Here is a 14,402-nt window from a genome sequence, read left to right on the forward strand (position 1 = left end):
ATAGGGGGTTAAAGTTCACGGGAAAATAGCACTCACCCTTTAGTCTCCACCAAAATTCAAGGACATAACCGCATTGTATATTACCTGAAAAGTAAAGAAGATCGAATCAAAAAACGCTAAGAACGCATTAAGGACTTTAAAGACTATAATACTTAAATGAAATCAAAGCTTAATTAAAATTTCACAGACAAGATAATGAAGCAATGCTCTCTCTTAGGTTAGTCCACCTAATCAAACGGTAAATTGCATAGAAAGTGAAAAACTAAATTCCTGATTTCAATAGTAATTAATTTTTAAGCGACAAATAAATAAACATTGCACAGGAATACACTGATCAGGAATATTTAAACCTAAAGAAGGTGTACGTGAACTTAAAAAATTATTAAAATCTGATTGTTTTAAATAAATTGAATCGAATGCAGGGGAAACAGATTCGACAATTATACTGGTGACATAGGAAACGTCTTCCTCTACAGCAAAATGGATAATGTGAGTAAACTTTTAGTGACAGGTTGTCAGTTGAGAAACCACCACTAAGTTGCCACCATTTCCCCGTTATTTAAGAATTAGGTAAAAATGTAGGCAGCCGACCAACTTGCTGGACTAAGGAAACCTCTTTAACTATTGGGCACGGCAAAACATGGTCGAGCCAATTAGGGTGCCATATTTTTCATGGTAACACTACTAGCTTCTGACACGATAATCCATGGGAGGGTGACTTTTTAAGTCCCGCAGCAATAAATTTGGATTACGGCACAGGCAGAGAGGGATCTGACTTTGAGGTTGTCTATTGGAGTGCCTTGGGGTATTTGGTGCAGAAAAGACTCCCCCCACCGACTCCTCGGGGAGTCAAGAAGTAGATCATTGCGCTTTAGCCGATTCCCGACCCAGCCCTGCCTTCCAATTTTCCCTTGTTTAATAGCGAGTACGGTCGTGTACTTCTCCCGCCGACAAGGGTTGAGGCGGTAGAGCATCGAAGTCGCATTTGGGGAAGCTGGTGAGGCAATTTCGACAGAAACCATTCTCATGGATTACTTGCGGGTAAATGGTCTTAGACTTGAAAATGTGACCCAGAATTGGCTTCGCGTACAGGGACCTACAACTGAAATATAATCCCTGGAAATAAGACTACGTCTATGACCTTCCATTCCATTTCATTGAATGAATAAGGCCGATTCTAGACACGTTCCATCAACGTCGTAAACATGGCGCTGGATAAATGTTAATTAATTTTTAACTATACGGCAAAATCATTTAATAATAATTTTCGTTTATGTTAATGACATTTGACAATTATGGTAACACCTGATATGAACTTCCTCTGCCCGCTTTAATTAAAATAAAAATGGTATCATTAAAAAACTACCAATTTAAGTTTAAAAATAACTATTCATTAATCACGGCGAAACTCAGCCATTGCATTCGATTGGGCCCTAGTACACATTTATATTGTAATTAATTTTTACAGCACTCTATGAAAGCTTTGAAGATTTGATGGAAGTGCTGGACAAATTTAAGTTTTGATGTGTCATTAAGGGACATTTATCCCGTGCTTTACATTTTCACCAACAACTGCAATGTGTTGGTTGTATTGACGTAAAAAAATCTTTCAAATTAATTTGAAGACGTCAACGCCATGAACAGGAAATATTTGCGAAAAAAAGTTGCTCAGTTGTCGGATAGGAAAAAATATTGACAAAAAGCATTCCTACATTGAATATAACATGTAGCATAGTGGTTAATCGTGTATACTATATATGGCAGTCCTGCTACATTGATTAATCGCATTAAACGTAGTATATGCAAGTATCCTGAATATATTCAAACAATAGTTATTCATATAATAAATGTGAAACTCCAATAGCCGTAAACAGTTTACCTTTCTAAACAAAGTAAAAATGAAATTAGTTGGCTAGCGCCACAAGTCAAGAAGGGGTAAAAGGTAAAAAAGGATAATGAGGTAGGTAAAAGGGGTAAAAGGTAAAAAAGGAGAGGATAAAAAAGGTGAAAAGCAATACCATTATGGGCTATGACAGAAATCGCGGACAGGATAACAGCAAAAAAGGGAAGCAGTCATAAAAGAAAAGGCACGACTCACGTCAAGGAATTTTTTGATCTTCAATTGTAAGGAATATAATACAGAGAAAAGCAACATTAATCCAATGTGCACTGCTGGTGTAGTGGTATCATGCAAGATTCCCATTCTTGCGACCCGGGTTCGATTCCCGGGCAGTGCAAGTTTTTTACTAATTACTCGTTGACAGTTGGAAATAAAGATATGTTGTACTCATATTTAAATAATAAAATTACTTTCTAATTCTTAAAATAACGAGAAATAGTTTTATTTAGGAACACATGGTCTCGAATAAATATTTTTAGAAACAGGCATTCATGCGTATTAACCTACACGAAAGCGGGAATATGATAATTTAAAATGTCCATCAGTAGTACATTTATTCAACAGCGGCTACAAACATTCATTTTTAAATAATCATACTCATTTTTTCAAAGTTAATTAAATTAAATTTATATAGATAGAGAAAGGCCCAATAAAATATTATATTACAATACATATTGCGCAGGGCCACCGCAAGGGTGTGTGGCAGAGGGTGATAGTCTACTTTTCACCAAAAATGCCCCTCTCCCTTCCCTTCACGGTCGGACTACGTTATTTTGATCCCTTATTGGTCGTGGGAAAAATGACACCGGAATTCAATCTGTTCTACATTTAATTGCTCTAATTTTCCTTACATGATCTTTCTAACCGTAGTATGATAGGGCTAAAAATGCATTTACAACATCATCGCTTAAGAGACATCCTTCTGCATTATGCAATATATTTAAAATAAAATTTAACCTTAGCTCCGTGAATGATTCCTAGCTCCTCTCATAATTTTGGTACGGTACTCAGTTTATCATAACAACGTTTTGTATCTAGCTGCTCTACACCACACGCGATCTAATTCGGCAACCAATCAAGCTTTAGGAGGATCCCGTATACTAGCAGCATATTCTAAATGAGGCCTAACCAGCGAAAGATAATATTTCTCTTTAATATTTTCATCATATTTCCACAAATCTCTTCTAATAAATCATAATTTTTCGTTAGTCTGTCCACATATTCCCCGTATATGTTTCACCGAGGAGAGGTCGTGGGTGAGGTTAACGTCTAAGTATTTAATCAAGTCTACTACCTTGATCAAAAAGTTCCCGGAATAACCACCGTGTGGCGCTCCCATCGTTCCGATTTGAGTTCTGTTTTTTTTGTTAAATTGGTACATCTGTTGTTGATATTCCCTTTAAATCTTAGTGTCATAACTTGACATTTGCAAAAGTTACGTAGCCAAGAGTACATCTATCTCTGTGTGTGTTGGCGATTTTTTTACAATTGCAGAAATGGATTTAAATTTGCAACAACGAACTTCTATTAAATTTTGCGTAAAAAACGGATTTAGTGGCGCACGGACGTTGGAAATGTTGGAAAAGTGTTTCGGCAACGATTCTCTAAAAAAACGGTCGTTTACCAGTGGCACGAGCGGTTCAGAAGTGGTCGTGAGTCAATCGAAGATGATGAACGCAGTGGCAGACCATCGACATCGAAAGTCGGTGAAAAAATTGATAAAGTTAAAGAAATGTTGGTCAATAACCGCAAATTAACCATCAGAGAAATAGCGGAGGACTTGAACATTGCCTATGGATCCGCCCAAGACATTGTGGTTAATGATTTGGGTTTCCGTCGTGTAGCATGCCAAAAGACCTCAATTTCATGCAAAAAAGAGACCGTGTTGACGTCGCAAAAGACATGATTTGCGAGGCTGAATCCGATCCCACATTCATCAAAAGGATCATTACTGGAGACGAGACGTGGGTTTATGAGTACGACACGCAATCCAGACATCAGGCAAGTGAATGGCGTTCACCAAATGAGCCGAGACCAAAAAAACCACGTCGTTTTCAGTCAAAAAAGAAGGCAATGCTGACGGTTTTCATGGATTACAACGGTGTAGTGCATCATGAATTTTTGCCAGAAGGCCAGACAGTAAACAAAGAGTATTATTTGGGCGTTATGAGACGTTTGCGTGAAGCAATTCGCCGAAAGAGACCAGAAATGTGGGCAGAAAACTCGTGGATTTTGCACCATGATAACGCACCGTCGCACAGTGCTATCATTATTCGTAATTTTTTGACGAAAAATGCAACAAATACCATCCAACAGCCACCGAATTCACCTGATTTGGCTCCCTGTGACTTCTTTCTGTTCAATCGAGTTAAAAAACCATTACGGGGAACGCGTTTTACCAGCCGAGAGGAAGTAATGGAAAAATCGCAGGAAGCACTGATGGACATACCGAAAACGAATATAAAAAATGTTTCGAGGATTGGATCAAGCGCTGGCATAAGTGTGTTGCAGTCGATGGGGATTACTTTGAAGGGGACAATATAGATTTAGATGAATAAACTTGTATTTTTAATTTTCTGAATAAATTCCGGGAACTTTTTGATCAAGGTAGTATACTTTCAATTTCGATATTCCTGATATATTAAAATTCATCTGACTCAATTCGATGGTAAAAACATATGTCTATTTCCATTACAATATTGTTTTGCATATAACTCTACCAGATCTATACATTTTTTTCGAATTGGGTAATATGAATCACGTGGCAAGACATCTTGCTATGCGATTGGTGATAATTAACACTTACTTTATATTATACTTATATTCAATATTAACACTTACTTATAACTTCAGTCTTGCCTAGCCTATTGAATTTTTAGGTAATGCACACTGCACAAAATTCCTTGGAGAAGACGGAGGAAATGATTTATAACTTGCAGTCACTCAATTTGGTTGATGTTCAAACGAAAGTATTACTACTAAAATGAGTGGAGACATAAAGTGTGGACACAGGTCTCAAAATTTAGCGAGACGGCATTCAAAGAAATTCATTAGGGAATAGAGGAGGAATGGGGGAGGAGCAAGAGAGAGAGAGAAAAAGTGAAGAGTTAGACAGAGAGTAGTAGGAGCGAAAGGTTAAGGGTAGAACTTCCCTACTGCAAGTTAAAAGGCAACGACCGATGGCAGGGACACCGGAGGAGGAATTACGTGGCACTGCTTAATCCCCGCCATACCCACTTTCGACAAATCGTTCGGAGCTGATATCTTTAAGCGAACGAGGTGTCGAAGAAGACGCGACATCGAAGGGAACGTTGAGGAGAGGGGTGAGGCGGAGTGGAGGGCATCGAAGCGCCAACTCTTGAGGAGAGGGAGAAGATGAGGAGCGCCAACGGTGAGAGGGGCGTAGGCGTGGGCTTAGCTGTTTCGCTTTATTGAGGGCTTATTCATAGCCTTGCAGGGAGCGAGTCGCACGGGACCACGGCGTGCGACAGCTTCCCCTTCCCGCCATCCTGGTCTTCCTCGTTTCCCTCACGCCACTCTGCCTTCTCTCGTGTTTTTTAAACTCTATCTTTTTCTCCTCGTCCGGTCGTAATAACGTGGGTTAGCATTAAAAAAACTCGCTTTCGTGGCAAGCACTCACCACAGATGCCACAGACGAGTCTCGCGCGTGTGCGTGCACTTTCATAAAGCACGCGGGGCTCCTTTTCACACGTCGCGGCCCTGGATGCGCGGTCTGTCGTTGCCCGCTCCGAGGATCCAGAACCATTCCATTGGGGGGGGGGGGAGTCGGAAGGCTAAAACCCGCGAGACATCGCAAGAGGAGCATTGTGCCCCCCTGGGTATCGCGTTCGAAGAAAAATAAATAAAGAATAAACGGCGCGGAAGCGATTTTAACACAGGACCCGAGGGAAGGGATTCGGAGGAGCTTTAATGTAAATTTTGGCCCGAATTATCTCCGTGCTTTCCATGAGTTTTATTTTCCTGTTTGTGTGCATGCTCATGTATTTCCCCTTTTAATTTTTACGGCAATATTACCCGGAGAAAAGTAAACGGGGTGGCGCGGAAATACTTAGCATCCAAAATTAACTGCGTGAATTTTCGTAAAGCGTGAATGCAAATACGGATATTAGGTACCTCAAATTTCCGAGAGTATAAATATACCATATTCTCTAACAGTTACGTTAATCACATCGGAGTATTAAAATGCGAGTGAGATTAAAAATGGTAGTGAAGGCAAAAATTGTGTTCTCTGGCATTTATTTTCGAATATTGTGTACCGGACGCACACAGAAATTACGTATATAGTATGGAGGTGACATATTAATGACGCTATTTTTGCACTCATGCAATTCAATGCCAAATTTATATTAATATTACAATGACTACAATCTTGCTATTAAGCACGGAGTTAATTTCATTAACGTAAATAAGGAATAGAAAAGGTCCGATAACAATACTATGAGGAGCACCTGAAGTGACTTCTAACGATGGCTAACACCATCTATGACTACTCTTGGTACCCGGCCGTTCAAAGAGTCTTGTATCCAGCCCAGGATATGTCTAACTATTCCAAAGGCTGCAAGCGTTTTGAGTAGTTCACTATGAGGCGATTGCTCAGAAGACTTTTTAAAATATAGAAATATCGGGACCACTGCAACATGCCTCTCTCTCGATCCAAAAATATCATGAACAAAAAGTGCAAATTGTTCCTCGCATGATTTACCCTTTCAGAAATCGTGCTGGTTTTTCTTCAGTAACTCATGACTATTCGACTATTTAGGTACCTAACCATCGAACTAGTAATTATATGTTCCATGACCTTGCATGATATGGATGAGAGGGAGACAGGGAGGAGGTGTAATCGCTCATTTCCTTCTTGCCTCCATTTTAAAAATGTAAACCTTGCATTAGCCGTTTTCCATTCTCTGGGAATCTTGTGATCTACTGGCGATGTATAGAAACGGCGCAATTTCCAACACTAATTCCTTAAATATAAGGGCGGATATTTGATCGGGTCCGGAGGATTTATTAGGGTTAATATTTTTCTGTAAACGTGCTATCCCATTATATGATATTTGATTTTGGCGGGAACGATTTGGTAAGCTATCGAAGACATTCGGTGAGACATTGGTGAAGACGCTTTGAAAAAAGTAATTAAATAAGTTGGCCTTTTCCAAACTGCTGGTTATTCTTGCGCCTTTATCTTTTTGATTGAATTAACTCTAGACTTATTTCTTGATACCTCTCTGACATACTATATGACCAGGATTATTTCGGATTCCCTTTCAAATTTTTTGCTGATCTTTTCGCAGTCAACATAATTTCTTTGCAACCAAGATCAAAAACACCTTATCAAAACACATTAATTCAATTAGCTAAACCTCTCAGGTTAGAAAGGGTGAAATATAAATGAAATGTTTTAATGAATTATGAAATACGAGGGTGGTTTGAACAGTTCTCTCAACGGGCTGAAAAAATATATCTTACCAATAAAACTGACTTAAAATATGGGACAATACGTGAGATTACGCAACGAAAAGCACGATACATAAATTTAATTTACAAAATTATTTACATAGCATTATTATTTTCAGTAACTAGTAAATTATTAGCCTTTTTAAACGAAATGTTTGAACATTTTATGGAGGTTTTCGGGATAATTTAATAGCGAGCTTAATAGTGAATACTGTAGATATTCCTTGAATTTTAACGTACATCTTCATCAGGTTTACGTTTAATATTTGATTAAGATACTCTAATCTTCTAAATCTAATATATTAATGAATTTTTGCTAACAAGTACTGGGAATAAGCTTCTGACATGCTACATGCTTGCTTCTAATTTGATCAAAAATGGTGCATAAATTTTATCAAAAATCAATTTTGAGAGAACACGGGGCCCAAAATGCTTCTAGAGAAAAAATTTTAAATGGAGCCATACATATAGAGCCATCATTTGAATTCAAAAACTTTTTCCACCTCAGTATTTTGGCAACATCTCGCCATAAATCATTAGGCCATTATGAAATACATTATTTTAGTAGTACATTTAACCTCGCCTTTGACTTAATATTCGCTTTCGCTACAGATACAGCACATGCATTTTGCTAGTGTATCTCAAGGTACCTCTTTGCTCGATTTTCGAATTATTGTAATAATCATCAATAGGAAAACAGTTTCAGATAATCTGGACGACGCCAAAAATACATTCTTGAACGAATTACACAATTGGGTTCATAGGGTAGCGCGCAGTTGAACTGACGCTCTGCTTGTACACTGCACGCCCAAAATTATGGAACTGCAAACCTGAAAATAATCCTTCTACCACAGAGATCGGACGCGAGGGCCTTGACTTGGAAACCCAGGACCCAAAGAAGCCAGATCACGAAACCCATTTCTACCCTTCTGTCTCAGGACACCTCGAAGGCAGAAAAGAATCCTGCAAGTTCAATTAGCACCGATAGTCTCACTAAGGAAGCAGACGATGAGTGGAACGGGAAGGTAGGTGGATAATGAAAATGGGAGTGAAACACGGACGGGGAATAAAAAAAATCCCTTCCTCGCCAAGAAGAAAGGAGGCGAGATATATTGAGTGGGAAGGGGCGTGAGGAGGAGGACGAGAAAGTGAAAATGCGGGTTGAAGGGAGAATTCCAATCTCTCACCCCCGTTCGAAGAGGAAACGCTCTCTCAGGACGACTCCCGCCCGGCATTTTTTCACCCCCTTCCACGAAATGAGAGCATCCCCTTTTCCTGGACCTCCCTCCCCGCCTGCAACCCTCTCACAACCCCCGCGCGTCTGCTACGACCTTCGGTGCAAGCGTTTTTTCCCTCTGTCCGGGGGCGTCTGTTGCAAGGCAGAATTAATTGGAAAGACATTCGGGACGAAGAGGGGTGCAGAGGCTTGAAGGGGGAGGAGAACCTGAGAGGAAAGGGATTCGCAAAAAAGAGAAAGGTAGAGGAAGAGGGAATCTTCATATTGCCCCGAAAGTCACCGTAATGGAGGATGGCTGGTGACGCTAGACAACCAACCATTTTGGGATATTTTGGGTTTTGGTCACGAAGCTATGAAGATCAACAGATATTGTTTGAATAAGCCAAACATTTGATAGACCGTGAATTTTCAGCAGTATTCATATTTTCAGTGAATGGTACATGTTTACTTAACTTCAGTGTAAGAATTATTTACTTAGTGTCAGCAGTCAACTTATAATGCCTGTATGTTTCCAGAAGGCTATGTGCTTCATCTAATGTTTTTTAATGAAATTAAACAAGGACAGCTCTCGCCTGAAAAGTTGTGTCAATAAAAGATTAATACTTCTCTGATATAGAAAGGAGTAATCATAACCTATTGTTTCCGTCACTCAGTGGACTTTCAATGAGAAAATAAAATAAATGGTGCACATACATATACCATACGTCTTCCTCACCGCTGAAGATCACATGGGTCTGTTCTTAAAGCTATTAGACAAATTGCAAATCCTCTGATTTCAGTCTAGAGTCAAATATAAAACTTTCGAATTCTTATAGGCAAGGTAGGCAATCAGCAAATTCTGCACCCCTATATTGTTATTAATTTTTATTATTCCCATTTCTTCATCGGTAAAGGAGTAACTTCGTGAGTAACGTGACTCCGCTGCCAGATATTCCAATAAGCGAGGGACACTTTCCAGCCATTCACAGAAAGCGCTGACGGTGAATGCTCGTCATGGCTTCCACCGTTTCCCTCTGTCTAGCCACAGCTAAATACTAGTAGTGCGACTTTCCAATACCATATCTTTCCGGAAAATCACAGGAGACTAAGGAACTCGCCTGATGTGTCAATCTCACACGCCGTTGGACTTAGCAATTGGTGAGCCTACCCTCATCTAACAAAAAAACTTTCGAATTGATTACTGTGGTTTTTAGCCTATTCTCATTTAAAAAAACAACTTTCGAGTTGATTACTGTGGTTTTTTTCTACGTAATATGAAATATCAGCATTAAGCAATGACGGAGTCCATCAAAACCTTCTCTAAAACGGTATACTACTATTAATAATGTGAAATAATACCTCTCCTTATGCTCATTCCAATGCTCCTTCACCATTTATTTATAAAAATTAAATGAATTGATGATAAACCAAAGGTCAGGACAAGATATGCGGGGGGGCAAAAGGATAGAAAAAGGCATGGAGTTGAGGGCGAAAGACGGCAGGTGTAGATTAAAGAAGGGGTGGGTGATATACCCAGGACGCGGGAAGAGACGGCGAAGTTGAAAGATGGGGAAAGGAGTCATTAACAATGAGCGGTGCTGAAGACAGGTCTAAAAAAATGTGGAATTGGAGGAGTCAAGCATAATTGCTTGTACCTCGGCCAAAACCTCTTAGGGGCTAAGCAATGCAAATCGATGAAATTAAATTAAAAGGAAGAAAGCACTGCTACAATCTTCGACGATAATGCCCTGAAGAGAAGTACTCTATTTCTGTCGTTTCTGTCAACTGTCCATTTCTTGGGCGTTTTAGATGTTTACTTTCAACTTTGATATGCATTGACAGCCATCAACTTGTAATTGTTTATTCATTCACGCCTATACATCCACACCCCGCGTACCACCGTAAGTTTGCTTGGCAGATTTTGCAAATTAACTGACAATGAAAATATAGAAGCCATGAAAGGAAACATTGATAATAATTTGCCAAGGAGTCAATCCTTTTGCTATGAGTATGGTCACGAATTGAGCGAAGAAGAAAGTAATCCTTGGATTTTTATTTTCCTCGAAGTGTAATTGTACCACTGTGGCCTGAAATATTGAATTATTTCGATATTTTATCAACTGTTAAATAAAATTGTATGACGAATGCATTTGTCATGAATTTTACCCGGAGTTTAGTCTTCGAATCCCCAGGTAATAATTGTTCAGTACCTAACAAAACACCTGGACTAGGACCAGGTGGTTTATAAGGGAATCAACGATATCAAAATTACTGGTGATCTTTGTTGAGATTTTCTTTCGGCTTTAACCTAGAAAATATTTAATTCTGACTATTTCAAAAATGTTCTGTCCTTTTTTGGAATACCAGGGAATTCATTTGGATTCTCCTCAGCTTCGATAACGTTTGAGTCCCTAGCATGAAATGATGTGTTACACTTTCCTTGCTGTCGTCGAGCAAGAGATTTCCGCAGCCTCATCAAGCTCGGAGACCGTAGGTTGGGCACCAAGGAAGCAGGCGGCCGTGGGCGAAGTTACGACGGTTTCTTGTTTCGTCGTATCCCAAAATTTCCGAAAAATTTTCATACATTTATTTCAGACATCTCTAGGTCATTCCTGACGCTTAGCCAGGACTTAACTCGTGGTCTAGAACCTCATTTTCTTGCAATTGATCAACATAATCTAGTACATAAAGCATACCATCACAGCGCGAGTCAACATTACTCGAAGGCACGCTTTTAAAAAATTCAAAACTGACTAAGGGGCGTTGAGAGAAAAGATTTATTTTCGTGGCACTTTACTCTGGATATTTTTACAAACATTTATTCGATGTGGTGATTGACACTGAATCTTCGCATACATTAGGTTTACGGATATTTCATATATTTTAGGTTAAGCAAATTAAAATTCATATAAACCAGGTTTTTGAGTTTTGTGTGTGTGGAGACGATGAAAAAAGTGGACGAATGAAGGGGTACTGGGAATGGCGGGGGATGACAGAGGGATGTTGGGAGAAGTCCTAAGGTTTTGTAAAGATTTCCGACCTGTGATCTCTGTTTTAACAATCTTCCTCAGACAGAAACGACGCACAGGTTTAAACAAATAATTTAGCATATTTCTAGAAAATAGTTGCAAACTAATCTAATTGGCTTTTAAATTAAGGCGTCTAACGATTTGGAAAAAAAACATTGATTTTTCGAAGTTTTGAAGCGTCATGTACCTTATCGATAACTTCATTTATATCTAGCATGAATGCTTACTTTCAAACTCAGCTGAGGATATGGTAGAAAATACGGAAATGTCACAGTCAACACTAAATGAAAATATTTTTAAGAGCATCGACCGTGAAAAAGAGGGAGTAAATATGATGAAAAGGATTTTTTTAAATTGAATAAATGGATGCACACGAATAGCAAAGCGCTGAGAGAATTTAGGGAAAAGAGTGGTATGTTTGTTGTTTAATCCGCATTTTGATATTTGGGGTTTGTGAATGAAAACATATTAGATAGAGTGCAGATATAATTAATGAGAATTTTCTAATATGTACAAAAAACTTCGAGGGTAATAAATGTTTAAACGCATAAAGTATATTTCCATTAATCTTAGGGCTTTCTGGAAAATGAAAGAGTCGCCACAATTTTGTGATAAAGTGCCTCTCACAAAAAGTTACACAGAGTAAAAGTAGTGAGAGAACTCGCATTTTCATTTTTATGCTGTACAAACTAGGAGCTCTACGTGAATCTACAAGCGAAAGCAACGAAAAAAACAGTGAAAATAAATTTGCATGCACTGAAACATGCCGCGAAATATTGGGACTAATAGACAATATTTCAACCGGGGGTTTGGTAGCGGCGTATATTTGTCACGAAACTACGCGGCATTCATCTGTTCTTCCTTCACTAAGACATTTATCAACGCTTGTTCATTTTTATTCCCTAACAATCTTGAATATGGCAAATTTTATTTTTAAATCCAACATATCCTATTAAAGGACATTCATTACCCAATTAAGTATTGGCATCCGCGTGTTTTAGTCTCTCCCCACTTAATGCAATCTCCACCTTCGGGTTACATCCACTAAAAATTACTGTTTTTGACCTTCGCCAAAAAGATCCCAAGGAAAATTTCCACGATTAAAACATACTGATGAAACTAGGGAAACATATTTCTGCAGGAATTCATCACATGCCCCCTAAAATGCCAAAGAAAGTGAAAGGAATTTCTTCCACTCAATGAAATTTCTGTTTTTTTCACATTAATAACTTTCCATTACCTTCCTTTCGCGTGCAGAAAATTAGTATTATATGCAGTAATGATTCTCTAATCAAAATGTAATGTAAAACAAAAAATTAAAGAACGCAGCCCCTGAAAATAATTGCACTGCCCGGGAATCGAACCCGGGTCACAAGAATGGGAATCTTGCATGATACCACTACACCAGCAGTGCGTTGATGTAAATTGCATAGTAATCAGTTATTTTCCAAGTCATCTTAAATGGTACTGACGCTTCATCGTCGGGACAATCACTTTTGGACTCCAGTTGCTCTGTATAGCATACAAAAGATAGACGAATGAAATTTTTCCGTAGCGAAGACATTTATTCCAGGCATCCAAGCTCAAACAAATGCTGTACAGTTTCTTTCCTCGTAGTGCGGGAATCGGACTATATCCAGTTCCCTCACTCACCTCATTTTAAAGCGATTTCTTCCGTTAAGGTATCGCCCATGACTTCACCAACTTGGTCGCCCTTTCTTTCTTTAAGGGGAGCAAAATAAAAAAAGCGAAGAATACATCAGCCTCCCAACGGAACCTTCCCATCTTCTTCCTACTCTTTTCCTCCCAAGACCCTCACCAACTCCCTGAACATCGCCTTCATTCAAACAACTCTTAATTTAATTCTATTACTCACGCTCCTTTTATTTTTTCCTAGCGATAAATTCTCAACTTTATTTCGCGTCCCTTCCTCTTCTTTCCTTCCTTCATCAGTGAGGTAATTCAAGGAGAAGGGGTGGAAGTGGGGCGTATCAGGGTTCACAGGGGACGGAGGTAGGGAGACGGGGCCAGGACTGTGGATTAGGGGCGAGAAGAAGAAGGTAAGATGAGGATAGCGAGGGTGGCAAGACTGTGAGATACGAATTAATTTGAGTTAAAATTACTGGGTGTAATCACGAAACAGATTATTTCTAGGTTTGGTAAGTATCAGCATGAATATACTATATTTTGTCACCGTTTTCAGTGCCTCTATCTTACCATTTCTGAGTCAACACCCTTAACTTTAAACCATTAAAAGCGAATCTCGAAACAACGTTCACACTTAAAATGTCTCATTCCTTTTTCAAAATTAAATTTTCGCTCAATGCAAGACTTAACTGTTGAACCGGGGTTTCTCTCTCACTGGACCTTGATTGCATGAAGGGGTCTTTCCCGATCAAGAGGAGTTAAGAAAACTTCAGACCCTTCTAAATGATCCACTGCTAACACAGGTAGGCATCCGGCATTGCCTAATGAAAGCTAAGATGTATCTCTGGACACACATTACCATGCAGTATTCTGTGTGTGACTAATACCTAGAGGTGTTCTCCAATTAGTGGTAAGGTAGTATATTTTCCTTGTGGAAGGATGTAAAGAAAAAAACTAGTGAAAACTTGAATATGATGTGTAGTTTTACGTGGTTCAAAAACTAATTATTTATGGCACGAGGATAAATGTAGATTGGACACCTCTTCAATGGGTGTGGAGATGAATGGAAACAATAAAATTGGACGCAAGAAGAACAAACGAGGAAGTGCTAGGCATGGTGGGGAAGGAAAATAAA

General features: G+C 39.0%; 1 protein-coding gene and 2 non-coding genes across 3 annotated transcripts in view; 1 reads left to right on the forward strand and 2 right to left on the reverse strand.

Annotated features, from left to right (window-relative positions):
- LOC139694562 (kelch-like protein diablo) overlaps window positions 1–14,402 on the reverse strand; it is a 239,628-nt gene that overhangs the window by 155,176 nt on the left and 70,050 nt on the right. The window lies entirely within an intron of this gene.
- On the forward strand, window positions 2,167–2,237 carry TRNAG-CCC (transfer RNA glycine (anticodon CCC)). The gene has a single exon. It is a non-coding gene; the product is annotated as a tRNA-Gly (tRNA).
- TRNAG-CCC (transfer RNA glycine (anticodon CCC)) lies at window positions 12,964–13,034 on the reverse strand. Its single transcript has one exon. It is a non-coding gene; the product is annotated as a tRNA-Gly (tRNA).

Source organism: Hetaerina americana, unplaced genomic scaffold (assembly GCF_022747635.1).
Source record: "Hetaerina americana unplaced genomic scaffold, ioHetAmer1.1.p SCAF_50, whole genome shotgun sequence".
Classification (NCBI taxonomy): Eukaryota; Metazoa; Arthropoda; class Insecta; order Odonata; family Calopterygidae; genus Hetaerina; species Hetaerina americana.